At 45.8% G+C, this 14,158-nt stretch overlaps 1 pseudogene; it reads right to left on the bottom strand.

The window, feature by feature from the left end:
• Window positions 1-14,158, bottom strand: part of LOC140904192 (uncharacterized) — a 187,078-nt pseudogene that overhangs the window by 154,699 nt on the left and 18,221 nt on the right.

Genomic DNA, 14,158 nt, shown 5'->3' with positions numbered 1-14,158 from the left:
TGGCCTGCGATGTGCAGGTCAGACTAGATCAACAGGATGGTATCTTCTGGCCTTAAAGCAAATGATTCTATGAGTAGCTTGAAAGCTTGTGTCCTGTACCAACAGAAGTTAGTCCAATGAAACATATTACCTCATCTACCTTCTCTGTCTATTGCTTGAACACACAGTTATTAAATAAGGTCAGGGTAGTGAATCAATGAGTTAACAATGATATTGGATTGGAATCCAGTCAAATCATCATAGCCCTAAAACAGAAAATCCACCCTTATAAATCCTAAAAAATAAATTCTGAGAGGCAGCTGTTCATTTAATTATAAATCCCAATCAGAGAGATTCACCCGGGCAGTGCAATCCACGCTAAGCTAGTTGAATATTTCAGTGCTGGAACCAAATTATTCAAATTGTTTAAGCTACAACCTCAAAGCCAATTAAATCTTCCTCCTTAGATTTCCTATGGGCTAAATCCTTCTCCTTCCTCCTCCGACACAGAACCAGACACTACTGGGGCTTTAATAAGCAGAAATTTAACAGCTTGTCACTGAATAGTTTACAGTTAACAGTTTAGTTTCTTCAGACTTCCCAGAATGGGGAGAACACATTCAAGCAGAGTTTAAGGGGCATTTAGATTTGGAGACGTTTTCTCTCTGGTGCGTTCCCTGTGTGCATTCCACAGGTGAACAACACTGGTGCGCACACACTGAGCCAGTCACACCCTACTATGATAGGAAAGCCAGGACATCTACCAGTCCATAAAAGGAAAGATAGACAATGGGACAAGGAACGCTGAAATGACGAGGGGTTGGACGTCTCCAGCTCTCGGAGTGTTCGTACTCACGTACAGTAGGAGCAGCAGCTGTAGTCAAGAAACCAAGTGATTGGGCAGCTGGGCCAGCACTCCCCACTGCTGGGTTTTCTCAAGTACAGGGAGACGGAAAAGGCTGCCAGAGCCTGTCACTGATGCCATGACTTCCTTCCCCAGAGGGGATCAATCTTTCTTAGAGAACTTGTTGACTGGAAAGGTGAAAGAGTTCAGCCTGTATCATGGTCTTTATGGTTGACAATTCCAGCTTACTCCACTTTATGGGGCGTCCCCTGAGATCTCTGGGCAAATCAGGGTGAAGTATGCCTGGGATACCGACAACATGAGCCAATGCAGTTGGAATGAGGCAAACTTTGGGCTAACATCATTTGGGAAAATTCTTCCCTAATCCAGCAGTTTTCAGTTATCTGTTCTTGAAATCCACATTCAGTGTGGATGTGTGAACCCAAAGATAAAAATGAAAGTAAAGCAGGCCAGCTTTGAGGACGTCTCCACAGCCTGGCCTAACGGTTCAACCGCTGTGCTTTAATATCTGGCCTTCTCAAAAGGAAACAAGGTTGAGTACCGATAAAAATAACTGGTCACAGAAGCTTTTAACAAAAAGAACAAAACAAAGAAACTAGTAACAGCCTCACGCGTCCATCATCTTTCTTATAAATATATATGGACATCTCATCACAGAAGTCATGTCTTTCCTTTGCTAAGAAGAACTAGGGGAACTTGGTAACCCGTACACTCTACCTGGGTAAAAGGTTACACAACTCTCTCCTTGCGGCGTGGTCCTCTTAACAAAAATTGACTTTAAAAGCTTGTCAGAATAAATTCCGTTTGAAATGGAAATAATTAAAGTCTATACTGATCTGTATTCTCATACACATTATTAATCTCAGATATTCCATCGCCTCAACCCTTGGAGTACGGTTTTATTTCAGAATTCCGTAGTCAGAAGAGGGTAAATACCTCAAATAAGCTTTTAAGGATTAGCTACTGTTTCCTACATTACTAATGAAAAGAGACACAAAATCAGAAATATACTGGAAAGAAGAAAGTTATCACATAATTAGTCTCTTGTTCATTAACAAATAATGAACTTCATTGTCACTGGTAACAATAACGTAGTCAAAGATGACAAAATCTTATATGTTACTTTCTTTTAATTCCAATTAACACCCATTTCCAACACGTGAACCCTTCTGTAAACTTGTGGTTTACACCCACATAGGTGCCTTCGATTTTTGGAAGTTAATTGATCTCTGGCTTTTCTGCCTTAAGCGTGGGTGGAAGGGGTCTCACACTGTGTGGGAAGGCTTGCAACTTGAGAAGAAACATCTCTATTCTATTTTCACACTTTTAATCATTCTAAGTAGCCAGAGATGGAGAAGAGATGCAAATAAAACACAAGACCAAAACTAGGGCACTAAAGCGTAGAACCAGGACTCTATGTTCACATATCCTGCAGTCTGAAAGTGGAGCTTGAAACAGTCATTCCCTAATGGGTGACCATCACTCATTCTCTAATGGGTGACCATTACTCATTCCCTAATGGGTGACCATCACTCATTCTCTAATGGGTGACCATTACTTTCACAGAAGAAAAGTCCTTATTGTCCAACAGTGCAGCCAGACTGGGATCCAGGAGGAAGAAATGTCCTCAGAAAAAGGGTTGATGCTTCACTTTGCCTCTTGAAACTTTGGATTCAAACGGTAAAGGACAATTGCTCTCAATCTAACCATGGCATCTTTGGGACTCTAATCAATGCCACTGAACTAGGGAGTTGTGTTCTAAACACAGGTTTACTTGGACCACAGCTCACCACAGCTTTCATCTCTGCAGTGAAAACCCACTACTGGGTGCCTGCTGTCTTTACGTGTGTTCTTGCCAAATCCTTGGTCGTGATGGGGGCAAATTGACATTTCTCTGGAGAAGAATCCTTTACCAAACCATCCAAAATCTCAGAAGTGCCGGCGAGGAATGGCCTCCCCAAACATGCCCAGTTTATTTCTTTAATCTGATGGAACAGGTCTAAATTAGAAACTAAATATACGTCTGGATGAGAATCACTATACGGTACAAGAAGTGACTTTTTTCACTTCAGAAAGAGTAAACTTCTGTCGCTGTCCCCACATTAAACATTGATTTTATTTTATACACATTGGAAGCATTACAACGGGCGAGTTCAAAAACAACAACAAACCACTTCTATTTCCTCCACATCTGCGTCGCTAGAGACAGTACTTCAAAACATTAGGATTAGCTAGGAGACATCTTCAGGAGTAACCACCTCTAAGGCCTGGGTTACAACTGTTTTGAGAAACAAATGGATGCACAGTTTGCCTAGTTCCAAGCAATTTACTGTGGAACCCTCTCCCCAGATTATTTGAAATAATTTCTGATTTAAATAATTGAACAAAACTGGGATTATATCCAGTGATGAAAGTCAGTGGCACAGTTTGGGGTGCCCTGTTGTTCACCATTTGAAACAGGAGGAGACGTAAAACTGTGACTGTTTCCTCGACAGCACATCCCATAATGGCGAATAGTCTCTCCGGTTGACTGAGCTGCATTTGAACATTCCCCATCACGGAGGGGTGAGGGGAAACCATAAATAAAGGAAGAAATTACCATTGATGCAAATGGTCATTTGTCTCGAAGTCCCCAATAAATCTGAACTACATTCTGCCAACGAAAACTAATATCCACGTTGTGTGACCAAACAGCCTTCAGGAAAGAGAGAAAAATCTACATCTCAGAGAGGTATAAGACATTTTCTGTTGCAGACAGGATGAGATTCTAGAGCAGGTTATATCGGATGACTCAGAATCAGGACCACCGATTTTCCCATTGCATTGTCTTTGGATCCACTGAAACCTGCTTCTCGCCGCGCTGTCTCATTATTATTGAGTTGCGTTATTTGCAAAAGTTTTAGCATCATGATAATGGTTTGTCTAGACTAGGAAATGTAGAATAGATTAGGACAGGTCAAGAGAAAATATATGAGCTAACCCAGACTTGTCTACTGGGCCATGTCAGTATAGAAAACACAGCTGTGATTTTACGTCTGGAGAGCTCACTGGAGCTAGCAAACCACAAAAACATGCTAATGGAGAAAAAGCCAAGGTAGATTTTACCACAATCTGACCAACTGATGTCATCTGTATTTCACCAACCTGGGGCTGATGTGCATTCCTAGTAAGGTTTCAGAGCAGCAGCCGTGTTAATCTGTATCCGCAAAAAGAACAGGAGGACTTGTGGCACCTTAGAGAAAAAACAAATTTATTCGAGCATCAGCTTTCATGAGCTACAGCCCACTTCATTGGATGCATAGAATGGAACATCTAGTAAGAAAATTTTATATATACACACACATACAGAAAACATGAAAAGGTGGAGTAAGAGGCTAATTAATTAAGATGAACTATTATTAGCAGGAGAAAAAAACTTTTGTACTGATAATCAAGATGGCCCATTTAGACAGTGGACAAGAAGGTGTGAGAATACGTAACTTACGGAGATAGATTCAATATGTGTAATGACCAAGCCACTCCCAGTCTCTATTCAAACCCAAGTTAATGGTATCTAGTTTGCATATTAATTCAAGTTTAGCAGTTTCTCCTTGGAGTCTGTTTCTGAAGCTTTTCTGTTGCAAAATTGCCACCTTTAAATCTGTTACTGAGTGGCTGGAGAGGCTGAAGTGTTCTCCTACTGGTTTTTGAAGTTATGATTCCTGATGTCAGATTTGTGTCCATTTATTCTTTTGCAAAGAGACTGTCTGGTTTGGCCAATGCACATGGTGGAGGGGCATTGCTGGCACATATCACATTGGTAGATGTGCAGGTGAACGAGCCCCTGATGGCGTGGCTAATGTGATTAGGTCCTGTGATGGTGTCACTTGAATAAATATGTGGACAGAGTTGGCATCGGGCTTTGTTTCAAGGATAGGTTCCTGAATTAGCCATTTTGTTGTGTGGTGTGTGGTTGCTGGAGAGTATTTGCTTCAGGTTGGGGGGCTGTCTGTAAGTGAGGACTGGTCTGTCTCCAAAGATCTGTGAGAGCGATGGGTCGTCCTTCAGGATAGGTTGTAGATCCTTGATGATGCGTTGGAGGGGTTTTAGTCGGGGGCTGAAGGTGACGGCTAGTGGCGTTCTGTTATTTCCTTTGTTGGGCCTGTCCTGTAGTAGGTGACTTCTGGGAACTCTTCTGGCTCTGTCAATTTGTTTCTTCACTTCCGCAGGTGGGTAATGTAGTTGTAAGAATGCTTGACAGAGATCTTGTAGGTGTTTGTCTCTGTCTGAGGGGTTGGAGCAAATGCGGTTGTATCGCAGAGCTTGGCTGTAGACGATGGATCGTGTGGTGTGGTCGGGGTGAAAGCTGGAGGCATGCAGGTAGGAATAGCGGTCAGTAGGTTTCCGGTATAGGGTGGTGTTTATGTGACCATTGTTTATTAGCACTGTAGTGTCCAGGAAGTGGATCTCTTGTGTGGACTGGACCAGGCTGAGGTTGATGGTGGGATGGAAATTGTTGAAATCATGGTGGAATTCCTCAAGGGCTTCTTTTCCATGGGTCCAGATGATGAAGATGTCATCAATATAGCGCAAGTAGAGTAGGGGCTTTAGGGGACGAGAGCTGAGGAAGCGTTGTTCTAAATCAGCCATAAAAATGTTGGCATACTGTGGGGCCATGCGGGTACCCATAGCAGTGCCGCTGATCTGAAGGTATACATTGTCCCCAAATGTAAAACAGTTATGGGTGAGGACAAAGTCACAAAGTTCAGCCACCAGGTTAGCCGTGACATTATCGGGGATAGTGTTCCTGACGGCTTGTAGTCCATCTTTGTGTGGGATGTTGGTGTAGAGGGCTTCTACATCCATAGTGGCCAGGATGGTGTTGTCAGGAAGATCACCGATGGATTGAAAGTTTCCTCAGGAAGTCAGTGGTGTCTCGAAGGTAGCTGGGAGTGCTGGTAGCGTAGGGCCTGAGGAGGGAGTCTACATAGCCAGACAATCCTGCTGTCAGGGTGCCAATGCCTGAGATGATGGGGTGCCCAGGATTTCCAGGTTTATGGATCTTGGGTAGCAGATAGAAGACCCCAGGTCGGGGTTCTAGGCATGTGTCTGCACAGATCTGTTCCTGTGCTTTTTCAGGGAGTTTCTTGAGCAGATGGTGTCATTTCTTTTGGTAACCCTCAGTGGGATCAGAGGGCAATGGCCTGTAGAAAGTGGTGTTGGAGAACTGCCAAGCAGCCTCTTGTTCATATTCCAACTTATTCATGATGACGAGAGCACCTCCTTTGTCAACCTCTTTGGTTATGATGTCAGAGTTGTTCCTGAGGCTGTGGATGGCGTTGTGTTCAGCACCCTAGTAAGAGGGACTCATATGCCTCTGACTCACAGAACAAAGAAGTTGATAGAAAGGGTCTTTGGAGATTTACTCCAAAGAAGGGCAAGCTGCAAAAAGCAAAATTGGACCACTCACCTGGGGGAGCTGAGAGACCACAACATTTGTAGTTAGCCCTCGACAAAGTACTTATGATGTTTATCTCCCTTGTGGCTTCTTTCATGATAAATAAGGTGTGACCTCTGATGGAAGCTTTTCCAGCACTCAGAGCCTCTATCCTACATGGACCATCTTTTATCTCCTAAGGTCTGAGTGGTAAATGAAAGCTTTCCCGCACTCACAACATTCATAGGGTCGTCTCTCTCCTTTCTGGATTCTCTGACGATCAATAAGGGCTGATCAAACAGAAAGAAGTTTGTTCTATCGTCCCAGCGTTCCTAGGGCTCCTGGCAAGCATGGGTTCTTTGGTGTCTAATAAGGTAGGAGTGCCGAGTGAAGGTTTTCCCACACTCACAGCATCCATAGGGACTTGAGCCTCCATGGGTTATCTGGTGTGTAATAAGGTGTGAGCGCCGAGTGAAGGTTTTCCCGCACTCACAGCATCCATAGGGTCTCTCTCCGGTGTGGATTCTCCGATGTCTAAGAAGATGTGAGTGTCGAATGAAGGTTTTCCCGCACTCGCAGCATGCATAAGGTCTCTCTCCTGTGTGGATCCTCTGATGTTCAATGATGTGGGAGCGCCAAAGGAAGGTTTTTCCACACTCAGGGCACATGTTTTCTCTCTCTCCCATGAGGATTCTTTTCTGGGCAGTGGTTTCCTTCAGGTCCTTGTGGTTTTCCTCACAGCTGTTGGATTTACCTACTTTCTCCCCTGGCTGGTTTCCCTGCTGCCTGTCTTCATGACTCCTGGACACGTACCCTTCAGTGCTTTGTGATAATGCCCCATTGATTTCCACGTGCTCAGCATCTTTCTGATCTGGATTCTGCTCCGTCTTCTCACTCACCATCCCATCGTCTCCTGAGACAGAGAGAAACTTCAGAAGCAGGGATGGAAAAGGGGAGAGGAAACCAAAGGGAATGCTAGAGAGATGGGGAAAAATATCAGGAAATGAATGAATTCCCCCAAACTCTTTCCCATACGGGAGAGAGGAGGGGATCAACTCTATCTCCACACAAGGGGGGGAGGGATAGCTCAGTGGTTTGAGCATTGGCCTGCTAAACCCAGTTCAATCCTTGAGGGGGCCAGTTAGGGATCTGGGGCAAAAATTGGGGATTGGTCCTGCTTTGAGCAGGGGGTTGGACTAGATGATCTCCTGAGGTCCCTTCCAACCCTGATATTCTATGATTTCTATCCCATCCCGATGCTCAGCATAAAGGGAAATTAGGAAGCGAGCTATTGCAAAATGTTGATCAGGATGGATAGGAAGCAATGAGCGGAATCTTCTCTGAGGATACGACACCTGCTGGGGGACAATCCTGAACTTCAAGAGCTCTCAAGGTCTTGGTAGGGAATCCCAGCTGTGTCCTTCAGGCACAGACTGTATTTGAGTTGGTCTAATGATTCCTCACCTGTGCAGCTTTCTCTCAGGATCTCTCTTTCCTCCGAGCCCTGGAAAACTGAGACCCACAGCTCTTCCCCTGGTTCCAGCTTGGCCATCACCTCAGGTTTGGAAAGTGGAAACCCTGCTCAGATGACAGAAAACAAGTAAAATCAGGTGAATTCATGGGATATTTGTCATAAAGAACATGGCTTTTGGCTTTTTTTTTTTAACCCCTGCTCATTTTAAAGCACAGAAATTCTGGAGCTAGCTCTCCAGGTGTTCAAAGGTACCAGACACTCTGCTTATAAGGGGATTAATTCTCCACCGCTCTGCTGGTGGACACACAGCCAGATACTCCTCATCGACGGGGCTCCTAAAACCTAGAGAAAGTAACTCCATATCACAAAAAGCCAAGGGCAAGTCACCTTGGAACTGCTTTTTACTGACAAAGACCCGCAAAGGGAATGAGATTGTCATACAGGAACTGGGACAGGGGAGCATTGGGTTTTGGGGCTTAGCATTGTAAGGAATGGAAAGGAGTGGGGAGATCACTGAGTGCAGTATGTCAGGAGTGTTAGGGATCAGGAAACCACATTTTGAGAAGTTAAGGAATATAGTGAGTCAGGTGTAATGGAAAGGAGCGTGAAAATCCCCCAGTGTATGGTGAAGGTTATAGAATGATAGAATCTATTATACAGAAACGTAGGGCTGAAAGGGACTTCAAGAGGCTATTTACTGAAGCCCATGCACTGAGGCAGGAACAAGTAATCCTAGACCATCCCTGAGAGGTATTTGTCTAAACTGTTCCTAAAAGTTTCCAATGGTGGGGGTTCCACAACCTCCCTTGGAATCCTATTCCAGGGATTAACTATACTGGTAGTCACAATTTTTTTCTTAATATCCAACCTAACTTGCCCTTGCTCCATATTTAAGATTGAGTCCGGTCTTTCAATCAGTTTTGTACCCACTTTATATTAATTTAATCTAGACCACTGGGACACGGGGCCAGAAAGGGTTAAGCAGCTCACAGGCTCATTGACCCAGATTCAACCTTTACAGACATGTTAGAAAAGTAAGTAAATGGTAATTAGGCCCATTCCATGTTAGATAGGCTAGAACTTTGAAATGCACACCTGTATTGTTAGAGAATGAGAGGTGATACTAATTTGATGAGTTTACTTGTATCTTAGATCAGTGCATACTGCTATTCCCAGGTGACTGGGGCAGGCATTGGACACCCCGCCACCGAAATGCCGCTGAGAAGTGGCAACACTTGTGGGCCGTTCTCCGGCGGCCGAGCTTGGCGGTGTCCTGCGGGTGCACAAAAATGCCCCGGCACCCGCGGGCACCACGTTGGGGACCACTGTCTTAGATGTTAGCCGTGTCAAGAGACAGTTCCTGTCTATTACTCTAGCGATTGATTCAGCGATCAAAAGGTAATATTAACATCTAGATTAATCTTGGGTGAAATAATGTCGTTGTCTCTATGTCTGTTTACAGTCTGTGTCTTCGCTGTTCAAAAATAAGGAGTGAGCTCTGATGGCCGTTTCCCCCACACTCCGATCATCTATAGCCTGTCTATCCTGTGTGGGTCTCTAATATCTCCTAAGGTCTGAGCGGGAAATGACTGTTTTCCCGCACTCTCATTCATAGGGTCTCCACCCTTGGTGGAGTCTCTAATGATTAACCAGGGCTTCTCTATCAGAAAAGTTTTTTCCGTACTCACAGATTTCATAGGGCCTCGCGCCGCGGTGGGTTCTCTGGTGTCTGATAAGGTGTGAGCCTCGCGTGAAGGTTTTCCCGCACTCAGGGCATGCATAGGGGCGTTCGCCGGTGTGGATTCGCTGGTGTATAATAAGGTGTGAGCGCACAGCGAAGCTTTTCCCGCACTCGCAGCATTCATAGGGTCTCTCTCCGGTGTGGATTTTCTTATGTCTGATAAGATGGGAGCTTCGAATGAAGGTTTTCCCGCACTCGCAGCATGCGTAGGGTCTTTCTCCCGTGTGGATTCTCTGGTGCATAACAAGGTGTGAGAGCCCAGGGAAGGTTTTCCCACACTCAGTGCATATATTTTTTCTCTTTCCCATGAGGATTCTCTGCTGGGCACTGCATTCCTTGAGGTCCTTGTGATTTTCCTCACAACCGATGGATTTACCCACTTCTCCCCCTGCCTGGTTTCCCTGCTGCCTTCCCTCATGACTCCCGGGCACGTTCCCGTTAGTTCTCTGTGATAATCCCCCGTGCAGCTCCACGTGTTCAGCATCCTCCTGCTTTGGTTTCTTCTCACGCACCAGCCCATCGTCTCCTGAGACAGAGAGAGAAACCTCAGAGGCAGGGATGGAAAAGGGGAGAGGAAGCCAAAGGAAGCACTGGAGAGAGGGGGGGAAAGATCAGGAAAGGAATCCCCCAAATTCTTCCCCAGAGGGTAGAACGGAGGTAATCAACTCTGACTCCACATCCCATCCCACTGGTCAGGATAAAGGGAGGTTAGGAATTGAGGAACCGCCACGTGTTGGTCAGGATGGGTAGGAATCCATGAGCGATATCGGCCCTGAGGATACAACACCTGCTGGGGGACAATCCTGAACTCGAAGAGCTCTCAAGGTCTTGGTAGGGAATCCCAGCTATGTCCTTCAGGCACAGACAGTATTTGGGTTGGTCTAATGATTCCTCACCTGGGCAGGTTCCTCTCAGGATCCCTCTTTCCTCAGAGCTCTGGAGATCTGAGATCCACAGCTCTTCCCCTTGTTTCAGCTGGGACATCACCTCAGGTTTGGAAACTGGAAACCCTGCTCAGATGAAAGAAAACAAGTGAGATCAGGTGAATTCACAGGACATTTCTCACAAAGAACACGACCTTTTTTAAACCCCTGCTCATTTTAAAGCACTGAAATTCTGGAGCTAGCTCTCCAGGTGCTCAAAGGTGCCAGATACTCCGGTTATAAGGGGATTAATTCTCTGCTGGTGCACACAAAGCCAGACACTCCTCATCAAAGGGGCTCCCCAAACTCAGAGAAGTAACTCCGAATTACAGAAAGCCCAGGGGAAGTCACCTTGGAACTGCTTCTTACCAACAGAGACCCTCCAAGGGAATGAGACAGTCACAGGGGAACTGGGACTGGTGAGCATGGGGTTGGGGGGCTCAGCGCAGAAAGGAATGGGAAGGAGTAGGGAGATCACTGAACGCAGCACATAAGGGGTGCTAGGGATTAGGGAAGCACATTTTGAGAAATTAGTGAATATAGTGAGTCAGGAGTAATGGAAAGGAGCGTGAAAATCCCCTAGTGCATGGGCAATGTTATACAATGACAGAACCACAGAAATGTAGGGCTGGAAGGGACTTCAAGAGGTCATTTAATCCAGCCCATGCACTGAGGCAGGAACAAGTGAACCTAGACCATCCCTGAGAAGTATTTGTCTTAGCTATTCTTAAATACTTCCAGAGATGGGGATTCCATTGCTTTCCTTGGAATCCTATTCCGGATCTTAACTACCCCTGTGGTTACAATTTTCCCCCTAATATCTAACCTAACTCTGGCTTGCTGCGGATTAAAATTGAATATGGTCTTTCAACCAGTTTTGTACCCAACTTTATAATAATTTCATCTAGACCCCATGTCCCTAGTTTCCCTATGAGAATGGCATGTGGGTCTGTGTCAAAGGATGTACTAAAATTAAGCAAATCTGCTGCTTCCTTGTAATACCCTAAGCCAATAACCTTGTCAAGAAGGCAATTAGGTTGGTTTGGTATGATTTGTTCTTGACAAATCCATGCTGACTATTCCTCATAATGCTCTTATCCTCCAGGTGCTGACCAACTGATTGTTTTCTAATATGATCAAGTATCTTTCCAACTCTCAAAGTTAGTCTGACTCATCTGTAATTCCTCAGGTCCTCTTTGTTCTCCTTTTTAAGGATAGGTACTGCGTGTGTACTTCATCTGTCCTACATGAGTTCTCAAAGATAATTGCTAATGTTTCTGAGATTGCCTCATCTAGTCCCTGAAGCACCTAGGACGAGCTTAGGGAATTAGATATTCTAACTCAGTAGCAACAGACTAATTCCTCTGGAAAAGGAGACTAGGAGAAGTAATAATAAGACTGTGTGATATCAGGAGGGACTGCCTCAAAGATCCAAGGAGCCTGCAGAGAAGAGACTGTGGCTGCTGCAGATAGGAAGGGGGGAGCGAGATCCTCCAATTCCCCAGAAGTTTCATTACCAACTTAGGACATCACCAAAAGCGAAGACGTCACCTTGTGACCGGGAGGAATGTCCGGCATCAGGATCGGTGGCTGGGGTCACAGTTTGTAGGGAATAGGGGTGTGCGTGTGGTGGGGATAGGTAGTGCACAGTGGAGAGAGAAGAATGCGAATCATAATATTTTAAAATGTATAAAATGACGTGAAGATGGAGTCTGGTTAGAATGGAGTGTAGGCTCACCAGCAACGGGGACTGGCCAAGGATTTTTTCATAATAGGCTGCCATCCCCTGCAGGTCTAGATCCCCAAAGCACCCCCTCTTCCCCCCACTAACCCCACCCGTCCCACTTACCAGGTGTCTCTTAGGACTCTCAAATCTTAAATTGACCCATCACTCTGGGGGGTGAAAAATCCACACCTCTGAGTGACATAATTAAGCTGACTTAAACCCAGTGTGGACTCCTCTAGATCAATGGAAGAATTCTTCCATCAACATAGTGAGCACCTCTTGGGGAGGTGGATTAACTACGGCGATGGGAGAATCCCTCCCATGACGCTAGTTAATGTCCGCACCGAAGTGTTACTGCAGCATTTGAGGAGCAGACAAGCCCTTAGTCCTGTTTCCTCAAACGCCCTGTGGTGGAGTCGGAGCTGATCTGGAATAATGAGTGCTCTGCGTTCATTATAGCAGAGCTCCAGCTCTGACACAGCGATCAATGGCTCCATGTCTAGTTGGCAGCCGGTGTCAAGTGGAGTGCCCCAAGGGTCAGTCCTGGGGCCCGTTTTGTTCAATATCTTCATAAATGATCTGGAGGATGGTGTGGATTGCACCCTCAGCAAGTTTGCAGAGGACACTAAACTGGGAGGAGAGATAGATACGCTGGAGGGCAGGGATAGGATACAGAGGGACCTAGACAAATTGGAGGATTGGGCCAAAAGAAATCTGATGAGGTTCAACAAGGACAAGAGCAGAGTCCTGCACTTAGGACGGAAGAATCCCATGTACCGCTACAGACTAGGGACCGAATGGCTCGGCAGCAGTTCTGCGGAAAAGGACCTAGGGGTGACAGTGGACGAGAAGCTGGATCTGAGTCAGCAGTGTGCCCTTGTTGCCAAGAAGGCCAATGGCATTTTGGGATGTATAAGTAGGGGCATAGCGAGCAGAGCAGATCGAGGGACGTGATCGTCCCCCTCTATTCGACATTGGTGAGGCCTCATCTGGAGTACTGTGTCCAGTTTTGGGCCCCACACTACAAGAAGGATGTGGAAAAATTGGAAAGAGTCCAGCGGAGGGCAACAAAAATGATGAGGGGACTGGAACACATGACTTATGAGGAGAGGCTGAGGGAGCTGGGATTGTTTAGTCTGCGGAAGAGAAGAATGAGGGGGGATTTGATAGCTGCTTTCAACTACCTGAAAGGGGGTTCCAAAGAGGATGGATCTAGACTGTTCTCAGTGGTAGCAGATGACAGAACGAGGAGTAATGGTCTCAAGTTGCAGTGGGGGAGGTTTAGGTTGGATATTAGGAAAAACTTTTTCACTAGGAGGGTGGTGAAACACTGGAATGCGTTGCCTAGGGAGGTGGTGGAATCTCCTTCCCTAGAAGTTTTTAAGGTCAGGCTTGACAAAGCCCTGGCTGCGATGATTTAGTTGGGGATTGGTCCTGCTCTGGGCAGGGGGTTGGACTAGATGACCTCCAGAGGTCCCTTCCAACCCTGATATTCTACGATTGTATGGTTGAGCCCTACTTCCTGTTTAAAAGTTCACTATTCTAACATTTCTGAAATGCAGAACCATACTTGGATTGTCTTGGCATTTGCTACTCTCCGTGGGTGCGGTTACATTTGGCATTATTTGAGCAAGGAGTTCCTGAGATTCCCTCCCCCAGACTCCCTCCAAAAAAGAACCTTTTTACAAAATCCCCACGCACTCACAACATTTTGTACCCGTGTAGGGATGAACGTGAGCGTCTAATTGTGCCCGAAGGATCTCAGTCACTTGGTATTTAGGTCGGCTAGTACCTGGCATCCACTGCCTCTCTCAGGAAGCAGTACTGAAAAAGTGAACTGTAACAATTGCAGCTTCAGATCAGCAGGAGCCAAACTGATGAATCAAAGAGACTGAAATGCACACGTGCAGGAAGACTAAGGCTCTGTTAACAGCAGAGGGTTTCTTGCAATCAGCTCGCACATTAGCTGGCTATCTCAGGGGACGTGCTGGGGCCCTTGCCAAACCTGAGCTACATTTGAATTTGAGCCCGACC

This window comes from Lepidochelys kempii, chromosome 28 (assembly GCF_965140265.1).
Source record: "Lepidochelys kempii isolate rLepKem1 chromosome 28, rLepKem1.hap2, whole genome shotgun sequence".
Classification (NCBI taxonomy): Eukaryota; Metazoa; Chordata; order Testudines; family Cheloniidae; genus Lepidochelys; species Lepidochelys kempii.
Note: the sequence above shows the minus strand (reverse complement) of the source record. Positions and strands in the feature narration are given on the sequence as shown.